The following is a 10,439-nucleotide window of genomic DNA, read 5'->3' on the forward strand; positions in this document are numbered from 1 at the left end:
ATTTTTGTACATTGTCTGATAGATGACTAACTTTTAGGGCTCACGAAAACAATGTTTTCAAATTATTTCACGCAATATCATTCTCAAGTTAGCCTTATTGTTGTCGGTTCCCTTGCGTATGTGAAGCTAATATCATGATCGAACACAGTAACAAATCCATTCAGCGTTAGCCAGTGAGGATGTTGAAACGGGGAATCAATAAGCACTCCAGAGGACTCAGTAAATTACTCCACCATGTCTTAAGACCTACCCTCCTGGCCTCCATATAGTAGTGTAGTCGGAGTCAACATCCAGTACCCCTGATCAAGCATTTACCTCGTGCACATGACCTGTGCATCGTACATCGCACTTCTATGATATCAGGTCCTGCATGCGTCCGCGACAAGACAAACGCCTCGAAGCGGTGGTCATAATAACACCTTGTAAAGACCTAATTAGTATAGTTACCTGCACATCCGCGCAGTATCAGCCGTCGCAGTTATGATAAAAACGGCACCCGCGACGTGGCTGTTCATTTCGGTTCCAGTAGGAACATGGATACTTCTTGCGTGGAGTGCCCATGCTCTGAACTCTGTACGTATACCGGAGGCCAGAAGTGTGGCTGGTCGAATGATTGACGAACGCTCTCCCGACGCTGGCCGCAAATGCACGGCAAGAAAAGGAGCTGAGTCCCGTACCAACATAGTTCTCCCGGAATAAAAAACTCGTTGCAAAACGCATAAAGTAAAGCAGCATCATCACCCAGTCATAAAATTTCAGAAGCACAATGTGACCCAGCTTCTCCTGATCAGCCACATTTAGAAGGATGTAATCACTGTTCATATATTTCCTACATGGTAATAAGTGTTTATAAAAAACTCAGATTTGTATTATACAGCGAATGCATGCTAGTAACACAGAAAAAATTTGGTCATGTATTATCGGGAACTGCTCATGATGTTTTCCCCATCTTTATTGTTAAGGCAGTTGCCTTTTCTCCCTTTTAAGACACAAAAAACAACACTCGTAGCGTTGCTTTCCCTACTCGTCCAGCTTTAATCTGTGTGGAGGGAAGGGTACGGACAAATATTGTTAGAACCACGGCTGTTACACGCTTCGTCATTCTTGGCTAATTGTATATTTGCACAAAATATAACTCTTATTTGAACAGCAATGCCGCGTCTTCAGATGCAACAGTAGGCTAGCTATTTAATGCTGAACTTTGCAGTTTGTCGCGACTTGCATATTATGATGCAGTGCGCAATTGTTAGCTTTGTACGAATTAATAAATAACTTGCCCGGAATTGTTGATCTTTGACGGAAGAAATGTATATATTAGAACGCCATCCGAATTTAGCATCTACTTTCTTCTAATTTAACTGCGTATAAAAGCCTTTCACATGAAATCATGGCGCATTTCATCGCTATTATGCCTAAACATTTGACCCCGTTTATTATAGTGCCCCATTTTCATACTTTCTACATTCTAAATTCTAACAACACAGGTAACCACTGCAAGGGGAGCGAAGTATATAATTATACCATATCCAATATTAGTGCGATGAACGCGACTTCGTTCTGGAAAAGTTCTCAGCAGGGTGTCTTGAGCAGGCCGTTCTTGAACGGTGTTTCACATAAATTTTCGAACAAATTACTACGATGCCTGCTCCCTATGTCGCGCGGGGCACTGATAAAGCGCGTAACCTCAATGGTATGATTTCGAACAAGAACTTTTTGTTGCCAGATTTCTGCACAAAATTTCAACGACTGCATACATTCTTCGAATAAAAAGGTTAAAAGTAGCATGCCGTCAGCGCACTGCACTTGGAATTTGTTCTCAGTCTTAGAATCTCACTATTTCAATACCTTTTGGTTGAACATGCTCTCCGCGATAAGCTCCTAAGCGCCATCTCATTATTAATTGAGGGCGATGCACTTCATTTCGGTCAATGGCACTAAAATGAGTCATACGCCTCGGCTATAAAGGTCGGCAATATATACCGAGCCGTAGAGTGGCACAGATTTATAGTTATCACAGGAAAAAAGGCTCATCTAACCGCTCTCATCCACTCAAGGTCTGTGAAGTATTTCTTCGTTATATAAAAATAGTGTTTATCTGCATAAGCTCTTGTCACGTCTTCCAGAGAATTCTCTGCTATGTCTTTAAAGCCAATAATAGCCGCCCTGGCCGTCGCAATTTTGACGGAAGTCGACTCTTACGAGGACAGAAGTGGCAACGAAGAGGGACCAGAAGACTGTGACATTAAAAAGGTAACAGGAAATGTGCTTGCCGTGATTCTCACTACGCACCGGGTGGCTTAATTTTGCCTAAGTTCGGAAAGAAAACAGTTAATTACGTGTGCTCAAACTAGTATGATAAGAATTTATGGTATGATAAAATGAGAACAAGCGATCAGCATTACTCCTAGGAATCTTAAGCATGTTGCAGTAGCCCACTCAGCAACTTTTGATTATGGGTACAACTGCATTCGAGACTGGATCTATGCTTTTCTGCAAATTTAAGATTTGAGTCTTGCAAATACATATAGCTAGTCGTATTTTTTATAGCCCTGGGTCATAACTTCTTTGTAGGTGAGAAGTATTTCGATGTTCAGTTTATTGTGCGAAGTATGTTTTGTAACTTGTCTGGTTGAAAGATGAAAAAAACGGTCACCATGTATACAATTGGTAATCCAAAGTCTACATTCGTATTGCATAATTTTATGACGGATTTCTGGTGCTTAAATGATTAGCAATTTTGTAAGGACCTTGTTGCGTGTTCTTTTTATATGTGTCGTTATAATAATCAATAATCATTTAAAGCGCTGAGGGAGAACAACGCGGTCTTGGTGGTGTAGCACAACGGAAAAAATTTTAAAAATGTATATGATGTATCACCTTAACTTAGAACAGGCAATTCTATGGCTAAATGACACTAATATAGGATATCAGTAAGAAATAAATTTTTTGTAGAATAAAATTCATAAAACTTGTCATAAAGGCACACCTCTCATAAGGACGAGTCTCAAAACAAAAACAAAAACGGCCTTTCATTATAAAGTTAGTCCGAAAATGAAGCATAAAATCAATTCCCAAACGTGACATAAAAAGACGCGAATTTTAATCAAAACATGCACATACCTAGAATTTATGCAAGAAATAACAAAAAAATGTAGGGGAAGGATGCACTAACGAATAAAATTTCCGGGTGGCGACAGTGAGAATTAGAGACATTGTGCGCCCTGTGCAGAACCTAGGGGGAGCTGAGAAGCGGAGGAACCTAAATCTGTGATCACTCTCCGGTGCTTTCTCAAGGGATTCCAAACGCAAGAGCTGTTTAGAGCTGAGGGCATGAAATGGAACCGTAAAGTAACTGGTACACAAAAAAAATGTGTCAGCCCGGACAAGACAGCAGTTACTAGAACGAAAATGTGGTGTGTTTTTGAGTTTGAAACGAGAGCTGAAGCTCATGCACAAAATCAAAATGTTGGATTATAGGTAAAAATTGCTGCTAAGTTTTATCGACATTGTCACAGCTCGATTTTCAAGTGCCAGCCAAAACAGACGAATACTAAAGAATGGGTAAGCACTTGGACTTGCACAGTTATAAGAATAGTATTTAAAATGTGATGTGGGGTTCATAGTGAAGATGTTCGGCGCGGAGGTTCTGTATGAGAGGGCGGCCGAAGACATCAGCGAAGCTTGTCTTGAAGGAGGGCCAGGTCAGGAGGTCAGCTCGTGGCACCGAAACATTTCGTTTGCAAAGGCCGTGAGGTAAAAGAGCATGTTGTTTATCTTTAAGGAATCATTCTGCCTGTTATAAACGCTGACGCGTTCGTAGAAAGCCAGCCAATTGTCTACGTCGTGGTCATCGGTACCACTGAGGATAGCAGAGCCACGCTCTGCACCAAAGCGCAGAACGGCTAGAGAGACGGGTGACAATGTCTGGCCGGCATTGTTTTGCATTGTGGCCGTAACGTGTAGGGTAACGTGCTGCTGCAGAGTTCCAGTATGAGGACACGGACCACGAGCGACCTCCACTAAATGTTACGTATGGTTCAGTGTGGTGGTTTATGGTCTTCAGGATTTAACATCCCAAAGCCACTCAGGCTATGAGGGACGCCGTAGTGAAGGGCTCCGGAAATGACAGCCTTGCTGAAACGTTCAGTCATAAGGGGTGCATACCGATCCCCTGATGCTTTGCTAGAGCTTCTACTCGTGCTCGCGGTGCTCTCAGTGGCGTCGCTTTATCTGATGCCGGCCTGATTCATTACTATAATATTGTCTTTACTTTCAATCTCAAGGATGACGAAGTCGGAGATAAAGAGGGAAAACAGTCGCTTGAGGAGGTATCGCCACTAAAACGAAAAATACAATATTGATAAAAAAGGTACAAAGTGTCAGCAAACTTCCACAAAGTAAGCAGGCAGCCGTAACAAAAATATATAAACAATGCAAAAAGAAAACTAAGTCTGAATACAAATGCAACTCTTCAGAACAAAATTCAGTTGAAAAAATCTGAAACAAGCAGTTTTCACACTCTTAATTACAGTCGCTCACAAAATGCTGAAACAACGCGGAGCAAATAATGTTGTTTTGAGCAAGCCTTTAGAAAATTGTGAATGCAGCAGAAGTTCAGGACGGGTGGAAAAGAGCGTCTTAACGTATGTTGCAGATAAGGTGTTCTGTATGAATGTATGTCCCTGGTATGGGTGTTCTGCGTAGTATACGTCATGCTTCTTCTAACCAACGGCGTGGCGAGTCATCGCGTACTAACGCTGTGATATATGCAAATTCACAAGAAGGAACGTAATCGTAATATGTCATACAGTGAAATTCCGGAGCTTGTAAGAGCAGAGAGAGTTTAAACTACTGAAACACTATTTCCTTTAGTGCTGGTTGACTGCTTTCAGGGCGCTTGCCATTCAAACGGGATGGTCGCCTCACACGAGAAGAGCGCAGCTGTTCAATAATTCTGGTGGCCTCCTCAGTCTAATGTGCTCTCTTATCGCAACCTTGACATATCGGCGTCTTAAGTGACGATGAGGTGTTTCTACTTGCAAATTTGGCGGTCACTTCTCACTTTTCGGCGGTAGGCCAACGTGCGAATTTTTGGTGGTTCTCATATTTTGAAAATTGGCGAAGCCATATGATTGCTCCACGGAGGGCCACGTGATGTTCACCCCGTCACAACCTCCTAAATCGCATTCATAGATCCTATGAAGACCTTATAACACTGATGGCGCAGTGCTCCAGCGATTAAGGGATCAGTCATTGCCCTGGTGTGTGGCCGTTTCAAACCCGGCCACCGGTGGGGCTTGCGAGAACCACGTAGCTCTTCTCGGGCGCCCGTAAAGCTCATGTAAAACGCCACAGTAGGCTGGTGGCAACTGTATTCAAATCGGCAGTGGTGGGCAGGTTGATCACAATCGGGGGGGGGGGGGGGGAGAGGGGGGGGGCAGGTTTTTATCTACCACTGGGGGCATGTTGTGAAGGCATCACAAAGTAACGAACCTCTCTCGGCCAATCATGGAATTTCATGACGAAGAAGTCGGAAATTCTTTGCCAGATAACAACGTAAACACTACTGCAATAAAATAATACAGATTTTGCGAGTTGTTAAATGAAAACAAAATGTTACGGTTTAAACGTGGTTAAATCAAATAACCGCACGAAAGAATATTTAGCCTTTTTGGCTCCTGGTTCTGCTTTTTTGGTCGTCGGGAAACGTGTGGCGATGGCATACACGCGACTAACCTGATATGATCTGTTTCCGCCGTAGATGGAAGGTAATAAAGGCGGCGATGTGCAATCCAAAGTGCGAGTGTGCTGTAGTTTAACACGAAGCGTGATCGGCTGCGGCGATAGCATATTCTCTCGTGCAGTGGCCAGCGAAACTTATCTGTTTGCGACGCCACGGGTTCGAATCCCAGTCACGGCATTATTTATCTATTGAAGGTCAATGTCAAGGCTTCCGCGATGGCCCGCATTTTGCAGCTTTGGTAGCGAAGTAGAGCATTCGCTCTAAAAAAGAACTATATCTTACGCATCGTCGCCATCTGCCTACTGTGCTAAAGGCATATAAGCTTACAATAACAAGACTTCCAGCTGCTTTTACATCTGGGCAGAGCCAGCACATCTCTGACAATGAGGGGGAAGAAGCAAAAGTTAAATCACAAGCTGAAGATCAAGATTGCAGAACTCACCAATAAAGCGGATGACTACGCACATTTGACCACTACGCACATCACCTTGATAACGCAAACTGGCTCAAACTGTACGATGCGCTTAACTTAAGAATGGAGACGGCTAAAGCATGAGGACTCCTCAGACCCCTTATCGAGCCGAATTGAATTCGGAAAGAGGATTCAAACACGCTCTGTTACGCCCTGCACAGCTATCAAAGGGACAACGAAGTCTTCATTGCAGAACTCGTACGGAAATCTCTCGATGTGGGATCCCCTACCCTTTCCCTGCGAACATTGACGCACCCAATGGAGAGATGAACCAAGACGTAACGATTGAGGAACTGAGGGTGGAGCTTGAAGTCATGCGTAAGAACACCGTCCCTGGACCGGAGCTCATTAAGACCAAGTTGCTTTTTAACAGGGGCGACACCTCCTTAAGACAACTAGTGAAATACTTCAACACGCAGTGCTCGAAAGAGGGTCAGATCCCCTACTCCTGGAAACTGGCTATAGTACGGTTTGTATCCCAAAGAAAAAAGCAATGAAATATTGATAATTTACGACCGCTCTCTCACGTCGTGCCTGGGTAAACTGCTCGAGAGTCTCGTGAGCACCGGACTGAAGATACTCCTGAGGAGTAATGATATTCTCCCGGACATCCTGCGCATGCTCAGAGAAAAGCTATCTGCACAAGATATTCTCCTTCGCATAAGAGAGGAGATTATGGACAACCCCGGCAGATATCAGCTCAAGGCCATCCTTGCACTCGATGTAAATGGGACATCTTACAATGTCTCCCACCAAGGAATACTGAAGGAGCTTGACAGGATCAACTGTGGCGACCTTATATATTATTACGTGAGGAACTTTCCCTCCAATAGGAAAATATCGATAAGTATCAGGAATTTGACTTCTCCGTTCAATCAGGGTTACGAGGGCACTGCGCAGGGAGCGGTCTTTTCTCCGGTTCTCTTCAACCTGGCCATGCGTGGGCTACCAGAGAAGCTAAACCTCATTCATAGCATTGAGCACGCTATATACGCGAATGACATTCCGATCTGGTGTTGCAGCGGTAATGAAGCGGAAATTGAAGAAAGCCTTCAGGGAGCAGCGAACATCGTGTGACAGCGTGCGGCAAGGCATGGCTTAACGTGCTCTGCCGAGAAATCCGAGTTAGTCTTTATCGGCCGGGGCAAGAAACAGTATAAGGCACTTTCACCGACCACTCCGACTGTCGCCATTACGGTACAGGATATGAGCATTCCGACCAAGAAAGAAATCAAGATCCAGGGAACCATCATATCCAGCGACCACACTAACTTCATAACAATCAGACAGGCCTATTTCGAGCAAGTCTCTAGAATGCTAAGCCTGGTAATCAAGAAAAGAGGTGATCTAAGAGAGAAGGAGGCCTAAGATTAGTTGAGGATCTCATTCTCACTCAAATAACGTACGCCACCCCATACTTGCGGCTTAACAAAAGGGAGAAAGACCAATTGGATGTAATTATTCGATATGCAGTTCAGTCAGAGCTGGGGTTCCCTTTATGCACATCCACGGAGCATCCACTACAGCTGGGGATCCACAACTCTATCGATTAACTAATAGAGGCCCATCGTGTCAACCAAACTGTCAGGCTGTCAACATCTAAGCCTGGAAGAAAATATTATAGAAGCTGAGAATCAGTCCACCCCGGCTAGTCGCCGACAAAATAGACATGCCGATGCAGATGAGATCACACATCACGACTTCCCCGGTACCGAAGTGCATGGATGAGGAAAACAAGACAGGGCGCAGACAAGCCAGAGCTACACACCTCTCTAAGCGTTGTGATGGAAGCAAGGACACGATCCACTTTGATGCGGCTGTACCCGTAACGGTGTCGAGGCAATTGCAGCAGTTTCAACCCGCAGGGATATAATCGCAAGCAGCCTTATCCTAGCGGTGGATACGACATCAGCTGAAGAAGAGGCTATCGCAGTGGCGATATCAAAGAACAGTGAGGAAACGGTTATTTTCAACTCAAAAACAGCGGTAGGCAATTACCACAGGGGTCATGTTGGCGCTCCGTTTGGGGAAATTTCCGAAGCGTGTAATCCATCGAACGTTCAGATCTTCTGGACGCCAGGGCACCACTCAGCGACGGGAAATGATGCGGCCAACACAAATGATCGAGCTCTCCTCCTCCGAGCATCTGGCACGCAACCTCTTAGCAGAAATTGCGGAGTACTATAATATCGTAAAAAAGAAATATCTTCTTCCTCACAAAACCCTTAGCAAATTTGTAGAGCACATAATAAGGCGACTACAAAAATAATGTTCTGCTCAATCCCTACTTTATAAGTAAATGCTGTCCAGACACATACAATTTGTCCCGTCCCTTTTGGGGAGCAGTCGTCACCCTCTTTCACAGAGTTTGGGAATGTCAAGAAAATCCAGACATGGACAGCAATCCCAATCCACATATAGGCGCTGGGAGGCAACCCTTCATAGCCACAGCCTCCTCGACTAAAAATCTTTGGTTGAAAGGGGCCGGATTATGGTGGCGATCAACAGGGTCCCCTACTGAACCCTACAGTATTTATGCTTTTAATAAAGGTTTCCCTTCACCTCCTTGTTGAACCTTTCACAAACAGTGACACTATTAGGAGTTATGAGCTGGCACATAGCGTGTAATGACTTTTAAAATTTTGCGCCAGACGAGGAAACTAAGAGGCAAACGAAAACGTATCAGGCAAGAAGAAAATTGGTCCTGGCTTGAGCTTTCATGTTTCTGAGATAAATCAGTCGAAATATTTTACTCCTTGGCGAAACTTCTGACATGCATTGCTATCATTGCAGAAACAATTTTTTTCTCTTTTGACCAGTCTCGCGAGGTTGAAGTCTTATTTCAAGAAAATAAACTATTCCTCCGTTTTCCTCAAGAAACACACGCGGACACGTTACATATTTTGCTTTGAGCGCATGTTGACGAAATATTATACTCACAACTCCAATTCCGAGGAGCATCGCTCTCAAATTCTTATACAGGAAAGCACTACCGTTCCTTTTTTCGGTTTTTATGTCTCTTTAAAGTGATGTTTCAAAAGTTCTCCTTCCAGAGTAAAATACTTTCAAGGACACGTGCAGAGCAAGACATGTTCCGAGGTAGTTGATGGTGACTCATGGCCAGTTATCCCGCCCGTTGACAACGAACCTTCCAGGGCACTCGCTGTAAGCGCGGCGTGCACTAAGTGGTTGCCTGAAAGCTAGGAACATCTCCGCTGGCGCGGCAAAAGCAACTCGTGGAACTGTGCCAGCAGTTTTCACAGTGAAAGAGCGCCTTCATACTACAACTCGCCTTTGCAACAGCCGTTCGAATGGATGCGGCTATCACAGTGCCGATGCGTTTTTTTTTACCTTACTTTACTTATTTGAAGCACACACGTGCTTTCTTATCTGTGATTTTCCTTCTTTTAATAGGATATAGGCTGTTAAACTAAGTGGCGTGGGCTGGGACACTTTATTTTTAGTCTTTTTATTAGTCCCACCATAGTGTTAGTAAAACAGTGCTTGCTCGAAAGACATGAAATGCCGGTGTGCTGTAATCTAAGATTGCGTGTTTTAAGCATGTTTGTGGTTTATTTTCTAATCTTGACAAACCGAATAAATATGACAGTGAGGGTGAGTAGGAAAACACTGCGTTTGAGCAAGAATGAGCAACATATTCTAATGTATACAATTTTTTAAGGCGAGGGGAACGCGGGCACAAACAAAATTTATATACCAGCCTGCTATTTTAAAAGCACTGAAGACTACACAGAAAAATTGGTTTTGGTCTTGTTTGTTTGAACGTCTCAAAACGACTAAGGCAATGAGGGACGCCATATTGGAGGGCTCAGGATAATTTAAACCCCCCGGGTTTCTTTTACGTGCAACGACATCGCACAGCAGACGGTCCTCGAGCATTTTTTTCCCTGCATCTAAATGCAACCGCCGTGGCAGGAGTCAGGCCAGCTTTCGGGTGAGCTACCGACCACCAAAATTCTTTAGCCACCTCTTCAGCTTGTATAAAAAGAATTCCTGAAGCTAAAAGAGGGAATGAATTTTTTTATTTCTGTTGCAGTTCCTAACAACAAATGAACCAGTATGGACACTGTATTCAACATGAAAAAGCGATAATTCCTGCAAAGTGGACATTTTGTGGATACAAGGGCAGAAATCTGTATCTTTCAACAGGTCTCATTACCATGGCAAAGCAAGGTAAATATTTCGAGAATAACTTGTTCACTC

General features: G+C 43.9%; 1 long non-coding RNA gene across 1 annotated transcript; it reads left to right on the forward strand.

Moving 5' to 3' along the window:
• The first annotated feature begins 1,988 nt into the window (after positions 1 to 1,988).
• On the forward strand, positions 1,989 to 10,412 carry LOC144135107 (uncharacterized). Its single transcript, XR_013315375.1, has 3 exons — positions 1,989 to 2,054; positions 2,124 to 2,250; positions 10,273 to 10,412. It is a non-coding gene; the product is annotated as an uncharacterized LOC144135107 (long non-coding RNA).
• Positions 10,413 to 10,439: the final 27 nt, after the last annotated feature.

Source organism: Amblyomma americanum, chromosome 5 (assembly GCF_052857255.1).
Source record: "Amblyomma americanum isolate KBUSLIRL-KWMA chromosome 5, ASM5285725v1, whole genome shotgun sequence".
In the NCBI taxonomy this organism is placed as follows: domain Eukaryota; kingdom Metazoa; phylum Arthropoda; class Arachnida; order Ixodida; family Ixodidae; genus Amblyomma; species Amblyomma americanum.